The sequence below is a fragment of the Lontra canadensis genome, unplaced genomic scaffold (assembly GCF_010015895.1).
Source record: "Lontra canadensis isolate GAN:19392208 unplaced genomic scaffold, GSC_riverotter_1.0 scaffold57, whole genome shotgun sequence".
Classification (NCBI taxonomy): Eukaryota; Metazoa; Chordata; class Mammalia; order Carnivora; family Mustelidae; genus Lontra; species Lontra canadensis.
In genome coordinates this window covers 9,655,737-9,662,240 of record NW_022631051.1, presented here as the reverse complement: position 1 = coordinate 9,662,240, position 6,504 = coordinate 9,655,737, and positions in this window count along the sequence as shown.

The window sequence follows — 6,504 nt, the reverse complement described above, 5'->3', positions numbered from 1 at the left end:
CTCGCTAGAGGGGCAGCTCAGGTTGAGTCTGGCTGGTTAGCGGAGGGCGTACCAGTTTCTCCATCTTCAAGTTTCACTGTGAACCCCTGAGGCCCCAGCTTTCCCTCACCGAGCCAGAGTCCTCCTCATCTCAACTCAGCTGTCGCCTCTAGGAAGCCCTCCAGTCACTGTATGGTTCCCAGGAAACACAGGCAGCACTGAGGCCCCGGCTACCTGCCAGTTTGGCATATACAGCCAGGCCTGGCCCTGGGGAAAGAGGAAAAGCTTATCCCTGTACACTAGGGGTGCCTGCCTTGGGAGGACAGACTGCCATGGGCAGGGAGTAAGACATTCTACTTATGTGAGGCAGCTGGCTGGGCGAGGGCCATTTCCACCAGTATCCAAAGCTATGAAAGTCTGGTCACGTAATCCAGACTCAGGCCAGCCTCTCACGAGTGTCTAGGACTTCAGCCAGAAGCCACTGCTTTGCTTTTTCTTTCTATGGCTGTTACTTAAGCACAGTACATGTATTTTATCACAGAAGTCACACATGCTTGTTGGGATAAAAAAGCTCAAGGTAGACAGAGATATGTAAAATAACAAGTGGTTGTTTCTGTCCCACCACACTCCCAGGAGACCCCCCACGGGGCTTGAGGCACAAACCCACCAGAGCAACCTGCCACAGGCGTCTTTTTGTATCCTGCCCCGTGGCCTTGGGGGAGAGGCCAAGTGTGTCCCCAGGGCTCTACTCCCTGGGGGAGTCTCCACTAGAGCTGGGGTCATCATCACCAGGCTGGAGCTGAGAAGGTCTGGCTGGCCCAGTGTCACTGAGTATACCAGCTTCTGGTCAATCCCACAGGACCCAGGGGGGGCATGTCTGTGACATCCTGCCCAGATCTACGGTCTCTCTCTCTCTGTGTGGGGCCCCTCAGAAAGGGCTGCAGGGAGGCCAAAGTCAAGCTTCTCAGGATAGCTTTGTCTCCAAGACTTGGCCAGAACCTGTCACAAAGGTCCAGTTCCTTGGTGACCTGCCACCTCCCCTCAGGCAACCAGCCACTATCATATAAGAAACCTGTTGGGGGTGGGGGCTCTGTCACTTTCTTGTCCTCAGGCCTAGGGCCAGCAGCAAGTATCCTCTTCCACGTGGGGCCCCGAGCTCTAATCTGCTCAATTTCAAACCCTGCCTTGATCTCTTCAAGGCAGCAGGAGCTTTCCCCTGAAGCTCTACCCAGCTTGCGGGGACCCTGGTCTCCTGAGGCTTCCCTGCACCTCGCAGGCACCCCACACAGGTGGCAAAGGCATGGGTCTAGACTGTCAGGAGCTTAGTGGGTGCCAGGCCTGTGCTAAACACCTCTTGGCCCATCGACTCTTGGCAATGACCCCCAGGGATGGGTACTGTTCCTGTTCTCACTTCCCATGAGAAGTCCCAGACTCTCTCTGGTCCTAGATGCTGAGCTGCGGCCCGGCTCTGTCATCCATGCCCTTCGGGTGCAGGGTTATGCCTGGGTCATAACGGGAGCTGGGATGGCTGCGGCCATAATTTGCAGTCTTCCTGCGGCATGCACACCTACTTTATCCTGTTAAAGGCATCCTGAGCCGGGAACCCACCCCCCTTCTTCATGTGCAGAATTCTATTTCATTTACCACAAAGACATACATGTTTATCCAGCCTCAACCCTATCATTTTTTTGCTTCCCTTCTGCTGCCAGGGGCTGAGCGTCCTCTGACCTTGGCCCCCTCTCAAGGCCTGTGCCCCTCCTGGGCTCCCACATTCCTGCTTCCCCGGCTGGGATCCAAGTGCCTTTTCTCACGCAGGCATTGAAAGCGACCAAGCAAAATGGCAGGCGTGGCAGAAGGGGACTGCGTTCATATAAACACAGTACAAAGGATCTAGCAGACAATCTTAACTTCAGGAAACACAATCATGTTTTACTAGCTCTGAAAACAATGAATAACATCCCTTAGCCAAACAAAGCTCAAGCAGAGTCTGCGAATTCTGGCGTGGAGTGGATAAGGGGATAATGGGCCGATGAGGGAATTTACATGACAGGGGAGCAAATACTGGCCTGTGTTTGGTGCAGGCTGATAACGGGAAAACAAGCCCCAAATTAAACAAATGTGAATGAATTCCTCTGGGAGCAGACAGAGCAAATATATCAGTAAAAATGGGTACAGAGCAAGTGGCGAAACGCAATAAATCAGAATGAATTCTGATGCGGGGGCCACGATTTGGGTCGACGGATGTTTCAGGAAATATGGGTGAGAGGCATGCAGCAAAATCATAACTTTGACAGAGTTCCAATGTCAAGTTCATGGCTGAAGTGAAAACAAATATTTTACCGAGTATCCATATGAGACAGGACACAGGAGGAGTTCAGAGGGAGGGCTGTCTGGGAAGAGAGATGGCACATGACTGCAGCAAAAGGGGGGTCTGTAACTGTCCTGTGATGGCTGAGCAGGCTGCCTGCTAAGGTCTATCTCCTGGCTGGTTCCTCCTCGGGGAACCTCTGGACCTGCTGGCTGGCCCAAACTTGGGGGGGCGGGGTGACCAGCAGGTGACTGCCACATGACTGAATCCACTGAAGTCTGGCCCTCTTGGATCCATTTTTGTCTTCAGAGCTGGAGGACAGGAGCCCAGCCCTCTGCCCCCACTCAAACTCCCACCAGGATCTCTGGACCGGGGGCTGTCCTTCCTTCAAAATGTGCCAGCCACCATTCCCAGCAGAATTGATGTCTTAGCATTGGCTGAACACCTGTGAAAAACTCAGTTGTTTTATTTATGTACATATTCGGCTGGCTTCTTGAGGGCCAGCCTCATCTCTGCAGGGACACTCAAGAGTAGATCAACTGCCCTGGGGACCTGGTGCACGGTGATGCTCAGCCCCATTCTGCCTCAGTCTAGAGGTGAGCAGACCATCTCAGCGACCGATGTGTGTCCTGCTTCTGTGGCCTCTCCCCAGCTCACAGGCTTCCTTGAAGCAAATGCCCTGTGAACACTTCCCCTTTTATAACAATTAGCGTACTATACAACTCACCCATTTCAAGGGTTCAACTTTATGGTTTTTAATATAATTTGCCAGGTTGAGCAAACATCACCACTATCAAGTTCTGGAACATTTCATACCCAAAGTCCATACCTATTAGTAGCAACCACTAATTCACTTGTGGTCTCTATAGACTTGCCTATTCTGGACACTTCATGTAAATAGAATCACATAACCCATGGCCCTTGCGTCTGGCTTCTTTCACCTAGCATAGTGTTTTCTAAGTTTGTCCGCATGGGAACGTGCATCAGTACTCTATTCCCTTTTTCTGGCCAAGTAACACCCCACGGTGTGAATGTGCTGTACTTTGTTTCACTGTTCGCTCATCAGTGGACACTCGGCTTGCTTCCACATTTTGGTTATTGTGAATCGTGCTGCCAGGAGCCGGAATTACTCGTCACTGTCCCAAGGCTGTTTGCCCCCTGGCTGAGGGGTTGGTAGATGCTGTGAAGAAGGTGGAAACTGACTGCAATGGACTGAAATTTACCAGCTTCTTCATCCAGCTGTCCCCTGGAGACTGCAAGTGGTTTACTAGGCTCCAGAGAGTCCCAAAATAGTTGCCCGAGACAGTTCAGTTGTTCATTCATTGGGGAGATGACTTCCTGGGGGCTCCCTACTCCACTGTTTTGCTGCCACCATCTTTGAATCCTTGGCTTTTGAGCCACAGGCTGCAGAATGAATGTTTTACTCTAAGACGTGAGGTGATGAATCCAATGTGATCTTCCACCTGCATGAGGCTGGACTGAGTAAGCCTAGGGATTGCCCGGGTAGCTGGGGTGCTGGTGCCAGGACGGGCCCCACCACTGACCACCGCCTGACAATGGCCACCTCATCTGTGAGTTTTGCCTGGACCTAGCCTTGACCTTGTCAACTTTGTTTTGGCTTAGATTCCACGTTGGTTATTTCCTGAGTCAGAGCAGGAATGGAGATGCCTGGCATGTTGGGGGAGATGCATGGCACCGTTAGACTGTGGGCATTTCATGTGCTCAATCATTTTGCCAAAAGAATATGTGATATGGATGGTCACGAGCCTTCTCCATTATCAGGGCAGTGACAGGTGTCACAGCTGGTGGTGCCAAGGTACTCCTTTCTCCCTGTCCTGCTCCCTGGGTAGGAGCAGATAAAATCAACAGGATTATTCTCCAAATGGGCTGAGCATGGTACTGACTCCTGGTGGGGAGGGTTAGGGTTAGGGACCTTCTCCTGCCCCGAGTTTGCTGGCAGCATGTCACCAGCGTTGACTGGTGTGTGCACCTGTCCATGAGGCAAGACTGTGCCTCCTGCTCAGTTGCACTGTTTCCCCTGATGCACAATGCCTGGGGGGAGGCTGATTGCTGAGAATCTGGGTCCCATGTGGTACCTGGGTACAGATGCTCTTGGGAGAACATTGCAGCCTGGGCAGTTGGTATCACAACAGAGGAGAGAATGGAACATCGAAGGGATGAGCAGGAGTCAGGATGCTGGGCAAGGGCTGGGTTTGGTCCACGGTGATTCAGGGGTCAGGGCAGGCCCAGAAGTTGCATCTCAAACCCACAGCCAGCAGCCTAGAGCCAGAGGGTCAAGGTTCCCACATCATACGTGCTTGCTCCTTCCTTCCTTCAATAAGGACACATTAAAAGGCAGTGTGGGGAACAAGGCAGCTGGCTGGGGCTCGGCAGGCAGGGTCACCAATGTGAAAATTAAAATGTTGCATGGAGCACTGCGAGTTATACTCAAACGATGAATCATGGAACACTACATCAAAAAACTAATGACATACTGTGTGGTGACTAACATAAGAAACAAATAATAATTTAAAAAATTTTAAAAAATGACCTAGGTAGATAGATAGATAGATAGATAGATAAATAAATAAATAAATAAAATGAACGGAAAGTGGATTAGAAATGGAGTCAGGAGGCCAGCAGGGGGCGCTCTCACACCCAACGGGAAGAGGAACTTCCTGCAAGGCTGGGCTGCTTTAGCTGCCTCAGTACCCCAGGAGGAGGTTTTTCTTCTCCTCCACCAACGCCCAGAGAAGGAGACTGTCGCAACTCAGCCACTATACTTCAGACTCCCTGTTTACTTCAAAGGACTTCTTTGTTCATAACCGTTCCTTCCAAATTGCCCTCTCTCCTCTATGAAAGAATATTCCATTCCTTTGTTCTCCAGACTTGCCTATGGTTTTGCCCCATCTTCCCTTCCCCGAATTGCCATTCTCTGCTTTTCCAGAATAAACCCATTTTTTGTTGGTAAAATAACTGGAAGCTTTATTTTTAAGGTTTAAAGCCTGCAACTAATTCAAGAAGAGGGAGTTGTAGCCAAGCCGATGCCTAGCCAGGGACATGCCTGCCAAATGGACCGTGAGGAGTAGAAGGGAGGAGCCTGGGGTGCAGGGGGAAGGACAGGTACCTGAGAGCAACATGCAAACAGTGGCCTTGAGTTCAAGGGTGGGGGTTGGGGGGGGCTGGCAAAATGACCAGCGTGGGTGAGAGAGGGATGGTGGGTGTGGGCAGGGGCCTGGCTGCTGATGGTGGGTGAACCAGAATGAGTCATGCAGCTTTGCCATGATGGCAGTAGGGAAGCCCTGAAGGGTCTTCAGGAGGAGGGAAGATCATCCATGAAAGGAAAGAGGGGGAGTGCGGTGGCCATCCCCAGCTGCCAAGGCTGACCTGCTCTTGGTGAGCTAAGTTTCTAAGCTGCTGAAGGGACCCCCGAGTTCCTGCCTCTAGGCCTTGACTCACCTGTCTCTTTTGTCTCTGCTTTTTTCTCTCCAACCTCAGCAGGAGCAAGAGTGCGCAGAAAAACCATGACTGCTTCAGGAAGCCTCCCTCAAACTAGAGCAGTGATGATGCTGTCCCCCAGGGAACCTGAGTAAGGTGTGGGGGAAGGAGGAATCGGGTGGGTAGAGGCCACTGATAAACATCTGCAGTGCCCAGATCTGCCCCACAACAAAGAATTATTCAGCCCCAAATGTCAACAGTGCCCAATGACATCCAATGCACTGAAATGCATGAAGCACATGGTGAGCCTGTCGAACAAGGCTAGTGAGGCTGAGCGAGGCTGCCACCTACAGTCAGACCCAGCACCTGCCGGAGTGCCCGAAAGTCCTGATGAGATGTAGGAGGGGCCGAGGGGCGAGTGATGGGGAAGAGGGTGCTCTGGTTGGCAGTCAAGACAGGTCCCTCCCAGGAGATGATATTTGGAGCTCCCTTGGCAGGTCACCCACGATGTTGGAAGAGAGGGCATCAGAAGCAGAGGGGCAGAGGGGGGAAGGCTTTTAGGAGTGAAGGGAGGCCTGAGGGAGGTGGCAAAGCTAAGGCTTTGCTGTTAGCCCCATGGGCAGCAGCACTGAGGGCCTGAAGCGGTGGGGCTAGGAACCGTGGGGGCTGCAGGTGTTTCCAGGGGAACCTGAAGGTCCACGCCTGTGCGTTGGGTGGGCAGTGGGACTGGGAAGACGGAAAGAACGGAACTGCGCAAGCTCCTAAGGAGCCCCGTTCCC